The sequence below is a fragment of the Pogona vitticeps genome, chromosome 1, assembly GCF_051106095.1.
Source record: "Pogona vitticeps strain Pit_001003342236 chromosome 1, PviZW2.1, whole genome shotgun sequence".
In the NCBI taxonomy this organism is placed as follows: domain Eukaryota; kingdom Metazoa; phylum Chordata; class Lepidosauria; order Squamata; family Agamidae; genus Pogona; species Pogona vitticeps.
In genome coordinates, this window is record NC_135783.1 from 120,875,309 (window position 1) to 120,899,140 (window position 23,832).

At 41.7% G+C, this 23,832-nt stretch overlaps 1 long non-coding RNA gene across 1 annotated transcript in view; it reads left to right on the forward strand.

The window, feature by feature from the left end:
• The window catches only part of LOC140707333 (uncharacterized), a 39,966-nt gene extending 18,461 nt beyond the window's left edge, over positions 1 to 21,505 (forward strand). Inside the window, exons 2-3 of the long non-coding RNA XR_013542129.1 lie at positions 4,334 to 4,502; positions 21,351 to 21,505. This is a non-coding gene — a long non-coding RNA (uncharacterized LOC140707333). The remainder of the gene's footprint in view (positions 1 to 4,333; positions 4,503 to 21,350) is intronic.
• Positions 21,506 to 23,832: the final 2,327 nt, after the last annotated feature.

Sequence of the window (23,832 nt, forward strand, 5' to 3'; positions counted from 1 at the left end):
ACAGATTTTGTCTTCAAAGAGTTTGTGTGTTCCACTCAGCATATGGTGAAGCAGCCATGTCATGAATTGACCTTCGGATAAGCTTCTTTCGGTGACATTGGAGAATCCCTAGTTAAACATTTTTAGAACGACAGCTTATTAGTCTAATGCAAGAGAAGAACAAAGAGTCTCATGGCACATTATAGCATAAGCTTCTGACAGTCCACTTCATTGGGTATGTGAAATATAATTTTTGGTTGGCAGTCCACAGGCATATACAGTGGGGTCTTGACTTGAGAACTTAATCCGTATTGGAAGGCAGTTCTCAAGTCAAAAAGTCTGTAGGTCAAGTCTCCATTGACCTACAGTGCATTGAAAACCGATTAATCCCGTAACAGGCCGTTTTTGTTCCATTTTGGCTTTTTTCTGGTCTGTAAGTCAATTCTCAGGCTGCAAATCAAACCTACATTTTGCGGCCAGTGAAGTCTGCAACTCAAAAAGTCTGTAAGTCAAACTGTCTGTAAGTCAAGGGTCCACTGTATAGAAGAGAGGGGAGATATGTAGGAAAGTTGTCACTAAGCAATAATATGCAAGAACTCCAATCTGAGACAACACAATTAGAATTCAAGCATATGCTAAATAAGCACAGAAACCTTTTACATTGGTATTGCTTGGCGTGAACACAATCTTCTTGCCCTTGCTGATGGAATGGATATTGGTAGTGTGACAGGTATGTGTGTCTTTATTCGAACAGAAAGAAATAGAGGCCCAATATCTCTGAACTCACTGACTAATTATGGAGACTCAACTTTACCATAGTATCCACCAAAGAATTCGGGATACTGAACTTCAGACTTTGGCAGCTAAGATATCTGTTTTATCTACAAGTGCAGTGTTCGTCAGTAGAAATGGACATCATGTAGCAAAACAGATAATCCTACATCAGTTGCCCCCAGATAGCATTCGGGACGCCTACAGTTCGTAAGACCTCTAGTCTAGCTGAATTGAACTAAAAATTCCAGCTCTCCAACAGACTTTTAAAGTCCAAACAGTGAAACTCTTTCTCTGCCTCTTCCCACTAACTGAAAGATGAGTCTTGCCAGAACTGAGAGGTAGGTTCCTGGAAATCCAGCTGGGTTAATGTTTCATTTCACCCCCGATGAAAGTCTACTATTGATAGACCTATTGGCAGAAGAAATTCCAAATTCATAACAATGTGACATAGAGGCAGTGAAGTATATTGGTTATAGCACCAAGCCTAGGATTGAAGATGTTTGTTTTCAAATCTCTGCTGGGCCACACATTTTATTAACTGACCTTGAGCTGGACCCATTTGTTGCAAGGATAAAATGGATGGATGGACTGAAAAAAATATAACATGTTCTACCTTATTGGGAGAGTGTTGGATAAAAAGGTAGGGTTTTTTTCTTTCAAAAAATGAACTTTCTGTTATCTCCTAGTCCAGCCTATTTTGGAAAGAAAATCATTTTAACAAACATGTTACATATTTGCTTAGTATTAGCCGTTTTGTTACAGAACCCTGGAATCTATAAACCCTGTTCTGGAACACATTCTTTGAACTACTGTATACTTCAGCTGAATGTTCACACAATCAGATGGTCAGGTTTCCTTAGAAGAATTCATGCCATCAGACAAATCCTTCTTCAGAGTTGTCAAATTGGCCCTCACAGCCACACACTTATTAAGAGACTGGGTCAGTTACACAGAAGCCATGTTTGATTCTTTTCTTCTACCCCTACCCCCTCAAAAAAGGCTAAAAATGTTTGGGTTTTTCCCATGTCCCACTTGAAACCAACAAAAGTTGGTATCAGTTTCAGTCTGTCTGCCAGTAGCAAAGCATCCCCTTGGCATGACTGCCTCACGTCTAGACTTCCAAATACAGTGGCATGCTATTTCTAAGGTCTAACAACTCCTCAGTATAGTTTTTTTTCAAGGGTACAACTTGAAGAAATGTTGCCCCCTGTGTTACGTGAGGATCATTTCAGCAGAACACCACTGCAAAATTAGGTATGCTTGTGCAACACTTCATTGTGTACTGTTGTTCTCCTTCTATAGAGTTTTGCAGAAAGACTTAATCACCCCCATGACTGGCTTCTAACACAGTCCACTGATACGACTGTACAGTATGTGTCTTTTCTCCAGGTGGATTGAGACAACAGGTGACAACACAGTCTGCAAAGTTTTTGGCAGCTGCCATCAAAATAAGGTCTAATATGGTGGTCTGAATTCTATTTTTTTAAAAATTGTTACTTGATCTTACTCACTTCAGTTTTATATCTGATGTGTCTTGGGATGCAACTACACTGGAAAGCTGAATAGGGATGATCTGGCTTTGCTGTGACTTTATTTGCAGCCTGTATTATGTTAATTTGAAACAATTTGTACATTACATTCAAATGTAATACAAGTGCTTTTGGGTTGATTTGGGAGTTCACCATTCCTACTGGACTTAACATGATTCTTATTACAGCCCACAGCCCTCTTTTCTCCTTCCTTTCTTCCTCTGGTCCCACCTTCGCCAAGCCTACCTTCCTATACAAGAAATAATAATGATAATGGTTGTTGTGGGTTTTTCGGGCTCTTTGGCCATGTTCTGAAGGTTCTTCCTAATGTTTCACCAGACTCTATGGCTGGCATCTTCAGAGGACAGGAGTAGCACTCTCCAGAGCACAGAGTGCTACTCCTGTCCTCTGAAGATGCCGGCCACAGAGACTGGCGAAACGTTAGGAAGAACAACCTTCAGAACACAGCCAAAGAGCCCAAAAAACCCACAACAACCATTAGATCCCGGCCGTGAAAGCCTTCATGAATATAATGATGATGATGATGATGATGATGATGATGATGATGATGATGATGATGATGATGATGATGATGATGATGATGATGAACCAGTGATCGGTTGATCTAGCATTAATCTTATATATGTAAGAATTTTTAATTTAAAATTTGAGGACAATTTAGGGAGAGGAAAGATTGGGGAGGGCATGATCCCCTAAACCTGAACATCGTGCCCAAACTGCCTGCATCACTGAAACACCACCTACAGACAGGCCCCTTGTCTTTATAAGAACATATTACAACTAACCACACAAGAAAAAGCTTGTTCAAATTGTTTTGTTCTGAAAAAGTAGAAGCCCCTCAGCAGCAGAATTTTTAAAAGCCTCTTTGAGAGCAAACAGCGCCTGACCACTTCGAATCAGCCTTTGCATCACGTAGTCTGTTAAAACTACTGTACTTTGAATTCATCTATTTCATAAGCAGAGCAAATCCCGTGGTATTTGACCATGTAGTTGCCGCCTTGATGTAATTTCTTCCTGATTTACAGTATGACACTTGTATTCTTTGATACTGTATGAAGTGTTGCTTGCAAGGCATAATGCTCCTGCAAATAAAGAGATCTGAATTTGAATTTGGGTCATTATGTGTCTGTGCAAGAGGGTGTGTAAGGATTCATCTGACAAGTATCCATGTTAGCTGTAGCCAGATGACCAAAGAAATTTAAAAGACAGATTTAAATAAGGAACAGCAAAATAACTGGTAATAAAACCATGGCATCTAATTTATTAAATATCAAAATTTTGCTCTTGTTGTCAGGGGCTTGTTGCTTTTTTGAAAGGTAATTATATTAAGACCAGAATCATACATTATTGCTAAGCAACATATTATTATTATCAGAAGATCCAAAATATAAAACTATACATTTTATTTTAAAATCACAAATGTCATGGCTATTAGCACAGAGAATACTGCTGTTTTTATTAAACATAAGCAAGATTTGACATCATTCTCACACAGATGTAGGCCTACTTTTACTAAAAGCTGGAATTATCACTGATGCTAAGTGCCAGCCTGCTAGAATTTTCTGTGTGGCTTGATCTCTAACATCAGTCTGCTTTTTACAGCTGGTGAAGTCAGAGTTTTGGAGTCATCGGCCTTCTGAGACACAAAAAGTTTGCTGTTGATCAGTTCTGGTTCATTCTCATTTGCAAGTAAATGAATAAATAAAAGATGCCAGAGCTACAGAGTGCTTCATGCTTTTGCTCTTCAGCATCTGATTTTTGTGCTTTGTTGTCAATCCCTACTTCTTACCAATGTGTTTGTGATGCAATAGAAGTTAATTGATGTGGGACTTCATAAGCAATAGTAAATACATGAGGGTCATTTCAGAACATATCCTGAGCATAACACATGACTGCTATAGAAAGATAAGACTGCTTGTACAGAACCAATGTGGTATAGTGCTTACAATAGGAGATGATGATACCGTAGTGGTTATGATTTTGGATCACCAGTATGAAAATATTCAGGGTATGCCACCCTCTCCTTCGAGGTTTGGATCTCAAAGATCATGGAAAAGTGGAGATTCATGGAGCTTCAGCTGCAAAGAAATACAGTATGAGGCCTTCTGCGATGTCATTGCAGATCACGACGTATGTCTGTAGTGGTATCAGCGATAGCTTCCTGTTTTGAGGATTTGTGGAACCGCCTGGCAATACTGGGTAAGGGATTCTGAGAAATGTAGTCCAAAAAATCCAACTGTCCCAAGTACTGAATTCAGAGACAAGGGCCAAAAATCTCATTGGAAACACTGTGCACTTAAGAGCAATTGGTTTTTGCATTTTGCTGGTCATCTTCCCTGGCTGTCAACTGAGTGTGCAATCACAACCCAGACATCTCTAAATGTGCAAGGTACAGGGGGCAAAAGCATGCACATTGCTTGTGCAATTTCCAGTTTACACTGAATGTTATCAACAGGATTCTGACCATGTTATTTTTTTCCCTTATTGACAAAGATACTAACTAGCTGTTTATGCTGTTTATGCCGTAATTACCACTGTAGTTCTCAATACAAGTGTCTCTTCAAATTGGGAGAGGCCATGTTGCACTGCCTGCCTCCAGACTGAATACTCAGTTGTCAAAATTTCCCATCTGTTGAGGTCCATTCTTAAGGCCTTCAGATCCCACTTGCAGATATCCTTGTATTGCAGCAGTGGTCTCCCTCTGGGGCACTTTCCCTGCACTAATTCTCCATACAGGAGATCTTCTGGAATCCAACCACCAGCCATTCTCACGACATGCAAAAGCCAGCATAGATATCACTGTTTCAGTAATGAATACATGCTAAAAATTCCCAGTTTGAAGAGACACTTGTCCAGGAGGCCGAGGCAAAGAGGCAGTCCCGAAACCAGCAAAATCAGGGAGCTGAACAGGGGACAGATTGTAATTGCCTTCACTGTGGAAGGGATTGCCACTCTCGAATTGGCCTTCTCAGCCACACTAGACGCTGTTCCAAGATCTCTATTCAGAGCACGTGACTATAGTCTCTCGAGACTGAAGGATGCCTATTAGAGTTCTCAATACATAGAATATTGGCATCACCCAACTATGCTCTGCTGGTAAATGTACTACATAAGCATGACCATGTATCTGACACACACTCAGAGGTAGACTATAATACTTTTAATGGGAGAAAGGTGTGAGAAAGGTTCTGTTTCACCACCCTGAGCCAGTTTCTTGTATTATCATTTTTAGAGAAGTGCTATTTGAAAGAGACTGTAAACATGTTCTTCTTCTTTTGTACAGACAAATGGATTCCCCCTCATAGACAACAAATCCAGCATTAGAACAGTTTGATACACAGAGCTCCTTGCCTACAGATATGGCATCTTGTTTGCAGCAATCGTTTTCAGCCTGGCAAGGGAAAAAAACTCTCTGCAGCAACTTGCGAAATCCCATAAGATTTAACTAATCAACATCCTAGTCATACAGGATTTAGTAGCAGTGAAAAACACAAAGATATTTTATACGTGTTTGTGGTTGTAAACAGCAAAGCACTCATGCTAAATTGTTCCCTGCGTTTTCCATGTGACTTGATTTTGCCTTTAAAAAAAGTTATTTGCAGATAAGAAAAATGGTGCCTCAGAGAGAGGGGTAATTGGCCACAAAATTTCATCCTAACGTTCAGTTTTCTGTGTGCAAGAAACTGGGGGTTGGGGATGGGGAAAATAAGGAGCTTGGTAGGTGAAATGATGTCACCAAACATAAACCCAAACTATTTCTTGAAAAAAGAAAACAGAAATTGGAATAATTAGCTCAATCAAAATCATGCAGAATAACACAAACATTGTATCCATAGGGAAAGCCAATGCCCAGGAGCATCAGTAGGACTTTTCACTCCCTCAGGCTCATGTTGCCATAGCATTGGCCAAACATAAACATAAAAAACCACCAGCCTTGACACCCTGGGCAGAATGTGATGATGTTGAAAGTGGGAAAAGAGCAATGAGTATAAACACAGCAGCTCAGCACTGGCACAGCAGCGTGAGTTTTCAAAAGAGGAACCTGAAGGAGCCAAATGCAGAGATAGTAAACAGTTGACAGATGTGCACTGTTTGAATAAACACATCATTGGCAGGCAGGAAAACAGCACACCCATTCCTCCCTACTCCAAATTCCTGGTGTTATTAACCAGGATTAACAATGGCTGACACTCATTTAACCTTTAGTTCTAATCAGCTATAGTTTGCTATTGGCTGTCCATTAGCTGCTGTAGTTTTTTGATTATAATCTGTATAGTAGTTGTAGTTATTAGTGATTTTAATGCTGGAATACCACCTTGAAACCTCTGAGAAAGTCAAATTTGTGATGGGTGAAAAAATCGCAGTGGGTCTTTTCTGTAGCACTTCAGCAGATGCCCTGCTTTCTGTCTGTAATCGTTCTGGGGTGTGAATGTGGGAGGAGAGCCCAGCATAAGCACAAATTACATCATCAGAAAGCCATACCAAGATCCACAAGTAATTTTGGCTTCCACACATAGCTTCAGTCAGATAAATTGGCACATTTTACTCCCTTCGCTTTGACTGCACTTATTGGGGGCATGAAGAAGAAAGAACTCTTTTTCCTCGTTTATTTTTTGTTTCCAACATACTCTTAGTAGAGAGGGGAGGGATGTGAATGTGATCACTGTCCCATGTAACTGGAGAACTCAGCCAAGTGAATTAAAAGTAACCTGAAGTTAGTCCTAAATGACTGGGTACTGTGTGTTAATGTTGGAGTAGATGGAATGTGGATCTAGTATAAGATCTCTGGATGATTTGAATTAGATTGCCAAGGTTTTCATAACCCAATTGTTTAATAAACTACAACTACAAAAATGTCTACCCACCCACCCCTTTCTTCTTGCTAAAATGGATAAAGTCTCTGGGAGGCTGTGGTGTTTTTGTTTTGCTTTGTTTTGTCTTGGTGGAAGGCATATGAACTCAGTACAGTTCTGGTACTCAAAGCAACTTTCTGGTGCTTGGAATTATTTAATTCAATAGTCCTATTTAGATATTTGCTGGATCATGCACAGGGCAAAAACGAGGGCCATGGATGTGAACGGGCAGCTAAGACCGAATTGCAAATGCCATCAAGCATTTGGAAGATATTTAGACCTGTACACATTGAACACAAAGATCTGATGCAAGCTTTCAAATTGTGTTCGGTTGAATGCAGTTCCAAAGCTCCTATGGCCAGGAAGGCAACCTCATTAGAATTCCTGATCACAGTAAGTCTGCAGTTTCATTCACCTGAATGTGGGTGACAGAACCCTTTTCACACTTGATATCCAGGTATTTGCTGGTAACATTTAGGGTTCATGTCCATAGCTGCATACATCCCTGTGCCTAGTTAATTAGTCCTAAAAGTAATCAGGCAAATGCTTGCATGCTTAAAGTCTCTCTTGTGCTCAAGTAGTTTGGTGCATGGGATTCCAGTAAAAAAAAAAAAAGCTTGTTTGTTTGTTTGTTTAATTTATATGCTGCCCACACTATCCAAAGGTCTCTGGGCAGCTTACAACAATTAAAATACAATAAAAAAGATAAAACAATTAAAATATATACTCTAAAAATTGCCATCAGGACCCACAGTTGATATTCTTTCAATTAAAAGCCTTCTGGAACAGGAAGATTTTAACCTGGCATCGAAATGTCATCAGCGTCGGTACCAGACGAATCTCAATTGGGATGGTGTTCCATAGTCTGGGGGCAGCTGCTGAAAAGGCCCTTTGTCTACAAGCCGTCCCTCTTACCTCCTTGAGGGATGGCTCTTTCAAGAGAGCCCCTTGGTTAGATCTTAACTGCCGGGTAGGCTCATATGGAAGGAGGCGGTCCTTCAGGTATCCGGGGCCCAAGCCGTTTACGGCTTTATATGTCAAAACAAGCACTTTGAATTGGGCCTGGGCAGCAACTGGTAGCCAATGTAATTTAAACATAATTGGCTTGATGCATCTCCTAGCAGCCCCACCACTCACCAGCTGCACAACTCAATTCTGGGCCAGTTGCAGTCGCTGGACTGTCTTCAAAGGCAGGCCCACGTAGAGTACATTGCATGCAAGATGTGCGTGTGTAACTGTCATGAGACTCCACTGGTCCAGGTAGGGCTGTAGGTGGTATAATTTCCACAGCTGAAGGAAGGCTCCCCTGGCCACTGAATCCACCTGGGCTTCCAGAGTTAGACTGGGCTCCAGGAGCACCCCCAGGCTGCGGACCCTGTCCCTTAGGGGGAGTGTAACCCCATTCAGGGCAGGGAAATGGCCCTCCAGCCTGTCCGGCGAAGCACCCACTAACAGCACTTCCGTCTTGTCTGGATTGAGTTTCAATTTATTAACCCTCATCCAGTCCATTATCAGGTCCAGACATGAGTTCAGCATAGAAACCGCCTCACCTGGATTGGTGGAAAACGAGAGGTAGAGCTGAGTGTCGTCAGTATATTGCTGACTCCTCAGCCCAAACCTCCTGATGACTTCTTCCAGTAGTTCCATGTAGATGTTGAACAGCATGGGGGACAGTATTGAGCCCTGAGGAACCCCATGACATAAACGCCATGGGGCAGAGCAACTGTCCCCCAGCACTACCCTCTGGACATGGTCAGCTAGGAAGGAGTGGAAGCACCGTAAAGCGGTGCCCCCAACTCCCAACCCAGCCAGCCTATCCAGAAGGACACCATGGTTGATGGTGTCGAAAGCCGCTGAGAGTTCCAGGAGTATCAACAGGGTCACACTCCCCCTGTCTCTCTCCCAGCAAGGGTCATCCGTACAGGGTGACCAAGGCAGTCTCCTACAAAGTTGATCCTGCAAACCTGAAATCTTGCACTTAAGCATTCTTACAAAAAGAGGGAACTGGAAATATGTAAATATACCATTGTTGATGGATGTTTGTATCCATACTGTGAAAGGCTGTGTCAATAGTGACACACACCTGTTTCCAGTCAAGGCCATTAACAAAAGAATGCTAATAGTTCCCGACAACTCTGGGTGCCTCTTGAGCAATTTGCCCTCAGGGAAGACACAGAAAGCAGGGTGTCTGAGGTGAGAATATAGGAAATACCAGTTAACCTATTTTTTGGATACAGAGGCAAGGAATGCAAAGAGAGCAGGAGCTCAAGAGAGTTGTATGGAAGAGGTATTAATGCAGTTCTGGGCTTGGTGTTCATAATTTTTTTCAGATGGGAAAAGAGACAGAGAAGATCGGTTGGCCACAGGGAGGGCTGAGAGGGGACTGCAAGGTGCTTGAGATTATATCATGCATAGGCTTGAGCCAAGCTGCTATTTAATTGTGAGCTGTTTGGTACAGCGCAGTAACCTGGAAGGGAGCCTCTTTGGGCAGGCAGGGCTGTCCTCACAAGCGATCTGCAAAGGTGGGCTTCCCAAAATCCTTGTATAAAGAGATTACACTAGTAGGGCTATGAGAATTCTTCTCCTCGCTGACCTTTGCTATTTATGTTTTCTGCAAACTCTGTAGCTAAGTTCATCTGCTCTGCGTTTATGTTAACTATCCCTCCTGAATTCTTTCTCAGAGATTTTAACCTTTGCCACATGATTGAACCAATTTCTCTTTCACCATACCCCTTCCCTCCTTGCCTCTATTTCATCTGCATGCTTTGGAACAATGATTCAGTTGATCCTTCTCCTCTCCTTCAGGGTCAGTGGCACATTTCAGAATGATGATAGTGTTTAGTGAGCTATTGGTCTCCAGGCAGTTTGCTCACAGATAACAAAGAGAAGACTACCAGTAAAGGCAGGCATCGTCTTACCTTAGGTGAGGCTGGAGAATTCTTTTGAAGACCTACAAAGACTTTGTAAGAAAAGTACTGGTCTCACAAAGATAAGTGGTGCCAAGACTAAAGAAGCAAAGGGCTGAATAAGTGATTCAGAAGAGACTCTAACACTAACTGGAGCTGAAAGGAAATTTCCATTGCTGAAAGTGGATACAATATATTTCTGAAGTAATTATCAATGCTGTTTTTTAAAAATATATATATATAATCCCATGCACATTTCCCTGGCCCTAAGATCCATTGAACAGGCCAGGACATTAAGTATAAAAATATGTAAGACTCTACGATTTGTGTAACATATATTATCAAGAGCACTCATACTGTAAAAAGGGAATCCTTCAAAGCACTGAGACTAGAGGTTTGATACAACCTCTCGTTTCATCTGGGAGAGGTTTGGATCCAATAATTTCTTTTTGCTCTGCCCATGCCGGATTCATGATCATTACTGGTGCCCAGGATGGCACCAATATTTTGGGTTGACAGAAAGATTCAGCATAAGTGTTTAGTCGTTTAGTCGTGTCCGACTCTTCGTGACCCCATGGACCAGAGCACGCCAGGCCCTCCTGTCTTCTACTGCCTCCCGGAGTTGTGTCAGGTTCATGTTGGTTGCTTCGCAGACACTGTCCAGCCATCTCATCCTCGGTCGTCCCCTTCTCCTCTTGCCGTCACACTTTCCCAACATCAGGGTCTTTTCCAGGGAGTCTTTTCTTCTCATTAGATGGCCAAAGTACTGGAGCCTCAGCTTCAGGATCTGTCCTTCCAGTGAGCACTCAGGGTTGATTTCCTTTAGAACTGATAGGTTTGTTCTCCTTGCAGTCCAGGGGATTCTCAAGAGCCTCCTCCAGCACCACAATTCAAAGGCATCAATTCTTCGGCGGTCTGCTTTCTTTATGGTCCAGCTCTCACTTCCATACATCACGACAGGAAAAACCATAGCTTTGACTATTCGGACTTTTGTTGGCAAGGTGATGTCTCTGCTTTTCAAGATGCTGTCCAGATTTGTCATCGCTTTCCTCCCAAGAAGAAGGCGCCTTTTAATTTCAGGGCTGCTGTCTCCATCTGCAGTGATCATGGAGCCCAGGAAGATAAAATTTGACACTGCCTCCATATCTTCCCCTTCTATTTCCCAGGAGGTGATGGGACCAGTGGCCATGATCTTAGTTTTTTTGATGTTGAGTTTCAGACCGTTTTTTGCACTCTCCTCTTTCACTCTCATTACAAGGTTCTTTAATTCCTCCTCACTTTCTGCCATCAGAGTGGTATCATCTGCATATCGGAGGTTGTTGATATTTCTTCCGGCAATCTTAATTCCGGCTTGGGTTTCTTCCAGTCCAGCCTTCCGCATGATGTATTCTGCATATAAGTTAAATAAGCTGGGGGACAATATACAGCCTTGCCGTACTCCTTTCCCAATTTTGAACCACTCAGTTGTTCCATGACCAGTTCTAACTGTTGCTTCCTGTCCCACATATAGGTTTCTCAGGAGACAGATAAAGTGGTCAGGCACTCCCATTTCTTTAAGAACTTGCCATAGTTTGCTGTGGTCCACACAGTCAAAGGCTTTCGCATAGTCAATGAAGCAGAAGTAGATATTTTTCTGGAACTCTCTGGCTTTCTCCATAATCCAGCGCAAGTTAGCAATTTGGTCTCGAGTTCCTCTGCCTCTTCGGAATCCAGCTTGTACTTCTGGGAGTTCTCGGTCCACATACTGCTGAAGCCTACCTTGGAGGATTTTGAGCATAACCTTGCTAGCGTGTGAAATGAGTGCAATTGTACGGTAGTTGGAGCATTCTTTGGCACTGCCTTTCTTTGGGATTGGGATGTAGACTGATCTTTTCCAATCCTCTGGCCACTGTTGAGTTTTCCAAACTTGCTGGCATATTGAATGTAGCACCTTAACAGCATCATCTTTCAAGATTTTAAATAGTTCAACTGGAATGCCATCACCTCCACAAGCCTTGTTGTTAGCCAGGCTTTCTAAGGCCCACTTGACTTCGCTCTCCAGGATGTCTGGCTCAAGGTCAGCAACTACATTGTCTGGGTTGTCCGGGATATCCACATCTTTCTGATATAATTCCTCCGTGTATTCTTGCCACCTCTTCTTGACGTCTTCTGCTTCTGTTAGGTCCCTCCCATTTTTGTCTTTTATCATGTTCATCTTTGCGCAAAATGTTCCTCTAATATGTCCAATTTTCCTGAACAGATCTCTGGTCTTTCCTTTTCTGTTATCTTCCTCTATTTCTTTGCATTGTTCATATTCAGCATAAACCAACTCAAAAAATACAAGTGCCCAAACAAAAAATTGTAACTATGAAACTGGACCTCAGATTATCACCCAATTTGTAGAAAAAAGTCTGTTCTGGCTCAAGAGGGTATCTTGTAGACCAGTGGTCCCCAACCTTTTCCGAACCATGGGCCGGGGGGGGGGGCTGGATCTGGGGGGGGAGTGCATGGTGGGCAGGAGATCTGTCTCCGCAGCCCAGTCCTATCAAGGCCATGGACTGGCACCGGACCATGGACCGGGGGTTGGGGACCCGTGCTGTAGACCATCTTGAATGCTGCCATTGGTGTTGTCAGCATTCAGGCTGCCCTCTGCTATGTAAAGCTTGGTGTCCTTTCTCCTGCTGGCAACACAGGCACGATGTTGTGCAACAATATTGGGCCATTTCCTGGATTTTTAAATCTTGAATACAGAAGTATAATATCCCACATTCATTAACCGGGGCTTAGAAAGCAATGTTCCTTTTCCTATTAACAATGCGTTTGGTTCCTGCTGTGCTTGCCAATGTCTTCCAGCAGATGATGAAGGACAAACCCTTTGTGGTACTGCTTCAATGACTTTTATATTCACAAGTGTGCCTCCCACATTGTCACACACACATTTTTTGTAATTGTTGCTGTAATTATCTATCCCATACTGTTGCAAAGGCACGCCCCATGACCTCAGAAGGCCCTGAAATCTCAGAAAGTGACATGTTGCTGGCTCGACGACCCTGGTCAGGCCCAGGGAGTATGATAGCCCACCATCACATGCATTTCATGGCTCATTCAGGATTTGAACCTGGGAATCCCAAGCTGCCAAGAAGCATACCATTGTAATGTTTGTTGTTTTGTGCCGTCATGTGAGTACTGAGTTATAGAGACCCTAATGAGGTTTCCAAGTTTTTACCAGTTCTACACCCCCAGTGAGTTTCATGGCTGAGCAGGGATTTGAACCTTCGCCTCCCGAGTCCTAATCCATCACTCTATTAACTACTTTACTTTATTTAGATTTATACCCCGCCCCTCTAGACAAAGTCTACTCGGGGCGGCTTACATAAATGATAAAATACAATAAAATAACATGCATAATGATATCTAATAATAAAACAACTAACTAATGGATATATACATTGTCAAGATGGGGAAATTGAAGAAACAATTGTTTCTTCAATTCAATACACTACACTGGTTTTCAGTTACAAGGTAGATTGCTACAATAGCCATGTATGATTCTTTTAGATTATCATACCCATATTGCAGATGGGAATAGATGCTGAAGCTAAGAGGTCAAAGCTTTCTAGGATTGCACATTTTGTTCATGGCTGAAAAGAGATTTCTGATGGCACGGCCTACACACTTAGCCATTGTGTGTCACACCAGTTTGCACTGATTTAGACATCAGCATAATATGACTAACAACGGTCTGGCTGAGGTCTAGTTTTTCCCCAATGTTCTGCACAGCCTCTTCATGGTAGGCCTTCCATAGTATATCAAGAAATCACATATGCTGTTGGGTAGTGTGTGCTTTGTTCTCTCCTAATGATGTAGTCCTAATGATACCCCAAGGCAACAGGATTTATTTGAAATGATCACACAGTTATTGAATAATTAGTTTCTTGGGAATAATGGTGTTGAATCACATAATTTAAAAGGGAAACAGCCTAGAGACAGAAGTTCCTTATCTGTGGCTGGAGAAAAGCATTGCTGGTTCAGATATAATGGCAAATGGTACTTAGGGAAGGTTGCATGATTAGGCTGAGTTGAAACAGCAGACACTGATGGGCAGGGAGTGGTGGGGAGGGGTGTGTTTGTGTGTGTGTGTGTGTGTGTGTGTGTGTGTGTGTGTGTGTGCACGCACCCACCCCACACAGCCTTCTCTGCCTCTCTAAGACAGCGAAAGGAAAGATTCAGACTCTCAGGATCTACTTTGGTTCATTGATTACAACCTCAAAATCCTCCAAACAAAGCCTGCTGCAAAATGCAGAGACTTAGAATGAAAGAATTCTAAGCCCAGGAATTTGTTCTGAGTGCTGGGACTGAATTGCACATATTTTGCACTGGAAAATCCACTCTCCCTCTCATGCTTTCTTCATTTTAGCAGTATACGAAAGAGAGAGGGAAATATTGATCTTGACGTTGCCATAGTTAAAGAATAAGATCATCCTTGCTAATCTGGTTCAAATCACCTAGAGACCAACCAGTCCATCTAACTATACCTCCAGCCCCACACATTTCCTCAGTTAACCTGCTGGTCTCAGAAATACTGGTTCAAATCTAGGTCTCCCTAGTTCCAGTGCATCATTCTATCCACTGCAGCAGACCGGGTACCCAAGTGTGGTATATGCAGCTGGTAACACTATCCTATGAATAATCTCTTTAGAAGAGTACAGTACCATTTTAATAGAAACAGTGGCTGAAATCCTTTTCACAGAGCTACACCATGATCAGGGGACGTGGTGGCGCTGTGGGCTAAACCGCAGAAGCCTGTGCTGCAGGGTCAGAAGACCAAGCAGTCGTAAGATCGAATCCACGCGACAGAGTGAGCGCCCGTTGCTTGTCCCAGCTCCCGCCAACCTAGCGGTTTGAAAGCGTGCAAATGCGAGTTGATAAATAGGTACCATTTCGGTGGGAAGGTAAACAGCGTTCCGTGTCTAAATCACACTGGCCATGTGACCACGGAAAGATTGTCTTCGGAGAAAACGCTGGCTCTATGGCTTGAAGAGCGGGATGAGCGCCGCCCCCTAGAGTCGGACACGACTGGACAAAAATTGTCAAGGGGAACCTTTACCTTTACCTTTACACCATGATCAATCATGATGAGGGTTTTATTTTTTCCTTGTTTTCTTTTTGAAATAATAAAAAATAGATCCTCTCTGCCTCACCCCAAGGTCCTGAGGATCTATGGAATCCATTTCATGGCAGGGAAGCCATGGAGGGAGAGGCTATAAGACAGGGTGAGGAATCCAAATATTTTCACTGGTAAATTCATTGCAGCAGTGATGACTTTCAGAAATTAAAGACTTCCACCCTATATTGCAGCCCCCCAATTGCCTCCCTGTGGTAAAGAAAACTCTGTGAGAGCCTCAGGACCTTTGGCAAGTAACCAACAATGCTTCAGAGCAACATGCCTGAGCAATCAGATTTCAAAATAAAACCTGTGTTTACTTATCAATGGTCCATTATAAAATAATGCAGGATACATGAAGAGTACCTATTTGGGCGTTTGTTGTGTAATTCATATATAAATAATCTGGAATTAAGAGTGAACAGGGAAACAGCCAGGTTAGCTGACAACAGCACATCATTCAGGGTGAAGACAATAAAAAATTCTGAAGAGATTCTCCAAGAGAATGAATGGACCATGAAATTTCAGAGGCGGCTAAGTATAAATATGAATGAAATAATGTATATTACAATAAATAACAAAAAAAAAATCCTTACTTTCCTTACTTCAAAAAAATATTGGTGAGGTTAGTGTTGCTGGAGAAAATGATGACCCTGTAAGAATGATAAGCACCCATTTTTTAAAAAAGTGAATGCCATGTTAGGGATCATGACAAGGGGATTCAAACTAACAAAGCCCTTTATTATGGTAATGTTTTTATACAAATCCATATTGTGACCACAACTGACATACTATGAACAATTCTGATTACTGCACCTCAGAAAATTATTGTAAAGCTGTACAAGCTATAAGCAGTCTATTCAAGGAGCTGAAGGGAAAAGGGGGGATCAACTAATTCAAGAAATTAGAGTATTCCTTTATGACAGTGGTTCCTAACTGTGGATCCTCAGATGTTCTTGGACTACAACTCCCAGAAATCCCAGCTAGCACAGCTCGTGGTGAAGGCTCCTGGGAGTTTTAGTTCAGGAGCATCTGATGACCCAAGGGTGGGAACCATTGCTCTATGAGGAAAGCTTACAGTTGTTTTGGGGGTCCATTAAAAAAAAGTGTAACAGGATACAATAGGAGTTTATAAAATTTCACATAGTATGAAGAATCCCATAGCCATCTGTCTGATTATTGCAGGAAACAGGATGATGGAGGAGCCAGACATCCCACTTTCATTTCTGTTTCCCACTTTTTCTAATCACAGAAAAGTGATCTTCCATTAGAAATCCCTTGCCTAGAGACAACATGTACAGAAGCAGGGCACCTGGGGACAGCCACTACTTTTATTATTCACAGAAGAAAAAAGCAAACAGAAAAAAATCTCTCAGGTAGATGAGTAAATGGTAAAAGTGAAGTGTCTTAATGTGGGTGTAAACTATTGCAATTTGGAAAGGTGTGTGCAAATGCACCCCTTCACCTAGTTTCAGTCTCTGCAAAGGGAGGCTTAAAATTTTCCTAACAGGCAGCTCTATAGTGTAAAGACATGTCCCCAACCCACACTGGGGGCCAAACGAGACAGAGGAACAGACACACTGCGTCTGTTGCTTCATTGCTCTTTGAACTCTTTTCCTTATTATCACGGTTGCAAGATCTATTAGACATTCTGGAAAACTCAAAGAAAGCATTCAGGGCACGGAGCATCGGGTTTCATAAACATCGCTTATGAGTAATTGGTCTGCCGAGCAAGTCCTCCTAGAATCCTTTATGGCTGCCAAAGCAGGCCTAGCTGTCAGAGAAACCTGATGAAAACTTGGTTTGGAGCCATTTCAGATTAGGGACCAATGGCTCAAGGCTTTAAAGTCAGGGACCAAGTAAGAAGAGCAGCAGATACTAGGAGAGCAGATTTTAGGGACACATGGATGGCCATATCACCCCTAACTTGTACCTCTCATGAATGCTCACAAAGGGCTGGTATTAACCTGGTATTTCTCATTCCCCTCCCCCTCTGAAGGTGAGTTAACAGAAGAAATTACATTTTCTTTGCACCTTTGGGTGTGGGTTTCATCCGCTTTCTAGTATACATTTTACACATATCTGTGCCCTCTCTCACACCACACCTTTGTGCAGAGGCAGCCTCTCATTATTCCTCTGAAAATCCATCCGATAGCAGCATTTGAAAATCCAGTGACAGGTCTGGCTTAGGGTGACCCCCTGTATTATATTTCCCTAACTCTGCCAAAGACAACTGAGCCAGTCCTGACTGTTCTCAGTCATCTCTTTGTTTATGCTGCTTCACCTGCCAGAGCCAGATTTTATGCAGCTCCTGGAGATTTGCTGCCAATCGGAGTAGATGATACTGATGTAAACAGATGGACTGGTTATCAGATTTAGGCTAGCAGTTTCACACAGTGCCTAGTTAAACAATGGGATATGTGTCCATGGGATGTGCTAAATGATAACCCCCAACATGGAAGGATTTACAAGGAAACTAAATCCTGTATGGCAAGAGCCTTAGTCACCATTAAAGCAGGTACACTTACGACAAGCTGCCAGTGTGGCATAGATAGAGGATAGAGCGACAGACAAGGACTTAGAACACCTGGGGCCAAATCTCTCCTTGACCGTGGAAACTCACAGGTGGAGTTGGTGCTGGTAGAACCATTCCTTAAATGTCTTACATACCTTGAAAACCCTGTTAAGATTTGGATTCAACTTGATAGCACAACAGGTTACAACAAACTACCGTCATTTCCTTCTGTTTCCACTGTATTCACTTTCCCACATTTAGAAAGCCTTTACTCTGAAGAGGAGAAGATTGCCCATGACTAATTATAATGATGGCTAGCTACAACACCCCACTGTCAGAGGCAGTATACCTCTTAACACCTTTTTGTTTAGGAGAGCATGAGCAGGAGAGGATTCCTGCCCTCGGGTCCTGTTTGGGGGCTGTCCCTGGACGCCTGCTCAGCCACTGTGGGAACTAAGCTGTGGGACTAGATTGGCATCAGTTGTGGTCCAGAAGGACTCTTCCTTTGTATTTGTTTCCTGGGGTAATTCAACAGACAATTCTTCAAGGACAAAAGACATCCATAAACACAACACCAATTTTGTATGGTACAATTTTGTATCCGGCTGGGCACCTTTGTCGCTCATTGTAGTTAGTTAAAGATTTTTCTAGGCAGACTTTTTTTTCTCAGCAGTTTCTTTAAGGACAATCCATACTTCTGTACTAGGAGGGAGGTGTGACCAGACAGATGTTCCTTGTTCAGAAAAGTGTGAAACAGGTAGCTGAGAAACACACACTAAGAGTGTGATGCCACCGTCTGGAGGCACTATCCAGAGCCACAGACCTATGAGTCTGTGGCAGATAAAACAATAAACAGGCATAGTCATCTTAATGACTAAAGGATTCATTGTATTATGGAGAGTTGGAACCAAGGACTGAAATCATTGGGCACTTACTATGACCCACACTTCCAGGTCGTGTGTGAGCATCTCTGACTCCTGCAGTTTCCTTTCTCTTTGCTGTTACTTCCTGTTCAGTCAACCTTCCCAAGATTAAAAGCAGTGCAGAAATAAAACAAGCAAGCAAGCAAACAAACAAACAAGCAGTGCCTTGCTCTCCCCTTTTGGGATGGTGGTGTAGACTGGGAGAGAGCAAGTCAAGTGGGTAGTAATAACAATAGCCAGAAGCTGGGCCACCTCAGGACATATTGCCGAAGGGCCACCCAAAAATCTGGAGCTAAAAATGAGTGTAGGTTTTGCTGATGAAATTCCACCATAGACGTTGATGATACATGAAGTCTCTTACCATTTTGACACATGCTTTCGATCTGATAGGATGGTTTCCAGTTGTTAGCCACAAGTATGTGAAATGTTCTCTTACTACAGTGAGCTGCTTTGTGATACTGCACATCCATGGATCTGATATGCACACACAGAAGGCCAGTTATTGTTTAGGAACCAGACAGTGCTTTGTGAGTAAAAATAATAGCCCAAAGTTTAAAACACTAACTGGATAATACGCTCAATACAAAATTGTAGCTTTGCTGTGTAATATTACTAGCTACAGTATTACAGGGAACTGCATGGAGAGGATAAACATTTCTGTACAATGGTTACACATGTCTAAAAATGGGCAACACACTCTAAAACTGACCCATAAAACCAATCCTAATCAATGCCATTTTTATGCCATGACTTAGATCAACTTTCCCAAACCTAGTGTTCTTAAATGCTGTGGACTAAGATTTCTGTCAGCATGGCCAATTGCCAGGGATGATGGGAACTGTAATTTAAACTCACTGAAGGACTACAGAATGGGGGAGACTCTCCTAGATAACCATTCTGCAATATATGGTCTTTGAGTGAGATAGGATCCAGCTAGACAAACCACTGTCTGTTATACTCTTCTTCCCCATCACCACTGCCTCCATCCCTTTTGTTATGGGTTTGGGATGGAGGATGCACATAGATATCCCTTCTTATCATTGCTAAGGCTTAAAACTGAAGTTCGGCAGGCATTAGGAACAGGTGGTACACCAGGACAGAAACAACCTTGAGAAACAGGCGTGGGAAAAGGACTAGCTACTCAACAATTTCAGTAAAAGTGCCATAGGCTCTTCTTGGTTTCTCAATCACATTGTAATGATGTGCTGTCAAGGCAATTTCAATGTGGGATAACCCTTTTTAGGTTCTTTTAGGAGGAGTGTGCTGAGATTTGGTTTACTTGTCCCTTCTTCTTAGGGTGCTCTGAGACTGCACAGCTTGCCCAAGGCTACATAGGCTGGCTCTTCTCCTTAGAGGCACACTGGGGAACTGAACTCAAAGCCCCATGCTCCACAACCAGTGTTCCATCTCCCTGAGCTATCAGTACCAGTTTATCTTCGGATTTCCTTTGAAGACCAATCTGAAGGGACAGAGGGGAAAAACCAAGCAGCAAATATGAGAGGGAATTTGCAAGGTTGTTTGTTTGGCCTGGTGGGGCTTAAGAACTTCAGAGGTGCCTACACAGTCACAACCGGCAGCCGAACCTGGGGGTTCACTTGGATTTCAGGTTCTAAAAAAGGAATGGCTGGATAGCTCAGTGGTTTAGGTCTCTGGCTGTGGAGCCAGAGGTTGGGAGTTCGATTCCCCCCTTGGCCTCCTTGGCAGGGGCTGGACTCAATGATCCATAAGATTCTTTCCACCTTTACGATTCTAAGATTAGCATATACAGTGGCACCTTGGTTTACGAACACCTCAGTTAACGTAATTTTCGGTTTACAAATGAAAATCAATTGAAAATAATGCCTCGGTTTATGATTTTTATTTCTATTTTTATGTATTTATTTTTTGCAATATGAAGCAAATTTCCCCAGGATGCATTGTGCCTGGGAAGCAGTGATGGCCACCAATCTGCAAACCAAGTGATCAGATAGGCAGGAGATCGAAACATGCTGGCAGTGAGGCCTAGTGCAAACAGGCCAAAGAACATTTGAAAACTTATGGGAAATCTTGCCCATGTGGAGAGCTAAATGGGTGATGCAAATGAAGGAGCTCCCACAATGGGAAAGCTGATAAGATGGGACATCCGGTCATGAGAGCGCAGTTAAGCAGATTCAATCAAAATACCTACACAGGATCTCCTTCAGACCTTTGCACCAGTCACACAAAGGTCTGTCTTAATTTTGGGTGAGAATGAATGTTAGGGGTAGGGAATCACCCATGTAGCTCTCTGAAAACTTTCAGGCTGAACAACTGAATAAAGCTTGAGTAATGCCAAATTTTGCCCAGGTGTGGTGTAGTGGGTAGAGTGATGGATTAGGACTCTGGAGAAGAGGGTCCAAATCTCCCCTGGGCCAGGGAAACTCACTGGGGTTGTGGAACTGGTAAAACCACTCTTTAAATATCTCACTTAACTTGAAAGCCCTGTTAGGGTCGCTTTAAGTTCAGCACAGAACACACACACAATGCCTAATTTAAACTTTTGAGTTGTAAATCTCTGTCTGATGGGTCTGAACAGATTTGGCTCCACAGAATTTGAATAGATTTTGTTGTATCTTCAGGGCTTGGCTGTAGACAATGAATGATGTTGTGTTCTACCATCCAGCTATTGTTTGTTAACCTTCACTGTTAAAACAACCTATTCTTCCTGTTTGTACCTTTGGCATTTCAGTTCATTCTGGCACTGCTGATTACGACCCACCAGCCCCCATCTGCTCGCCCATCCAGTCAAGTATATGCTTAAGAATGAACTGAGATACCACATGAAAAAGCCAGCTGAAGTCCATGAAAGCTTATTCATAATAAAATGTACCAGTTTTAAAGCTGCCTGAGGACTGTTCCATATTGTTGTTGTTATTATTGTTGCAGCAGGATAGCAGGATAGATCAGTGGTTTAGGTATCTGGCTGCAGAGTATCTGGGAGTTCTGAGTTCTCTCAGGAGGAGTTGTGCCTCCTGAAAGTAGAGCCAGCCTGTGTGGCCATGGGCAAGCTGCACAGTCCCCAGAAGAAGAGGAGGATAAACCACTTCTAAGCATTTTCTACATAGAAAGCCCTGGAAAGGGTCTCCATAAGTCAGAATTGACTTGACAGTACATTTATTATTATTATTATTATTATTATTATTATTATTATTATTATTATTATTATTATTATTATTATTATTATTATTATTATTATTATTATTATTATTATTATTATTCAAAAACATCAGTCACAGTCAATCAAACTTATAAAAACATTGACTGGTATTATATAACAGATATAAGTTTTAACAAAAAAAAACTAAGTATCTGTTAAATATCGGTGCAGTATGTATGCTGTTCCGAATACTGGCCTCTAATTTTTTGTGGTAAATATAATTTGTCCACATCACTTTTTGGATGCAGTGCATGATGCTTGTTCATTAGCTTCCATGTTTTTCAGTCCAATTCTTCTAATTAAATTTGGGTCCAATCTATTTTTCCAGCTAGGTATCTAATTATTGGAACTGCCCATGTATTTATGGCTTTAATTGTATTCCCCCCCCATTTAATTTTGATTTTAAGGTTTTCTGCAGTCTTTTGATATATTCCTTTTCTGTCAGTTCTTTAACTTTTGTGTGCACAATGTTGTCTGTTTCTAGTATCCCAAGGTATTGATAATTGTCATCACTTGATAGTGATTTTATAATATTGCCATTTTTAAACTCTATTCCATCTAGTTTTTGAATCTTGCTATAGGGTGTATAGACAGAGCTGCACATTTGTAAGTTCCAAAATTCATCTGTATATCTTCACTATTATTATTATTATTATTATTATTATTATTATTATTATTATTATTATTATTATTATTATTATTATTATTATTATTATTATTATTATTATTATTATTATTATTATTATTAAACTTCAGGCACAGTCAAAATTATAAAAACATTGACTGGTATTATATAACATATTCTGTACAAGTTTTAACAAAAAACCTAAGCATCTGTTAAATATTGATGCAGTACGTATGCTGTTCCTAATATTGCCATTTTTAGTATCTCTGATGTATGATTTCTGATATCTGCAACTGCTTATAGTACTGTGTGAAATTTCTTGATATTATTCCAAAAATGCCACCAATGACTATGGGGACCACTGAAGTGTGTTTCTCCCAAAGGCGAGATGTTTTGATTGCCAGGTCTCTGTACTTTGTTAGTTTTTCAAATTCTTTATTTTCAGCTCTGGCATCCCTTGGAATTGCAATGTCAATGATCCGGACATTTCTTCATTCTATTACTACTGTGCCTGGTGTGTTATGTTCAAGCTGTCTGTCCATTTGGCTCCGGAAATCCCACAAGGTCTTGACTTCCTCATTTTCTGACACCTTCTCTACCTGATGTTCCCACAGATTTTTGGAGGCTGGCAAGTTATATTTTTTGCATAACGACCACTGCAATAACTTTGCCACTCTCTTATGTCTAACTTTGCAATCTGTTTGTGCAATCTTTGGACATTCACAGATGAGGTGTGACACAGTTTCATCTTTTTCATGGCAGAGTTGACATTTGCTGCTGCTGTTGTTATAGGCTTGTAGAGCTTTACCCGTAGAAATCAATCTGTGGAGTAAGCCCCCACTTGTAAATCCAGTGTGATGTAAAAATGGCTTTATCTCAGGCCAGTTACTATATTTTAGCTCAAGATGCTCCAGCTGCTTTTCCTAGTAAACAATTTTTACAAACCCAGATATCGTATTCAATGACACATACTTTACCACAAACAAAACAGAAATAACCTTGGAGAGGCATCATTAAGATAGCATATATTACATGAAGCAAGAGCTCATGATAAGTCAACATCCTTACAGAAAGTGTGCATATAAAGCAACAGAAAAGAGAACACAAAGAATATTTAGTCAGTTTTATAGCAGTAGACAACTGTACAATGAATATGGAGTAAGCTGAAGTCAGGCTCTCTTTCCAATTTCATTCTACAACTTTGCCTTAGTGACCTTGCTGGAATTAATAAAACAAATTCCATGCTGGAATGTTGTGTCACATAGTCCTGAGTTACGCTTGCTTTAACTCAGTTTTACAGTGCAATCATATGCAAGCATACTCAGAAGCAAAATCAGCTGAGTTATTTGGACTGACTCCCAAGTAGGTGTACATAAGATTGAAGCTGCA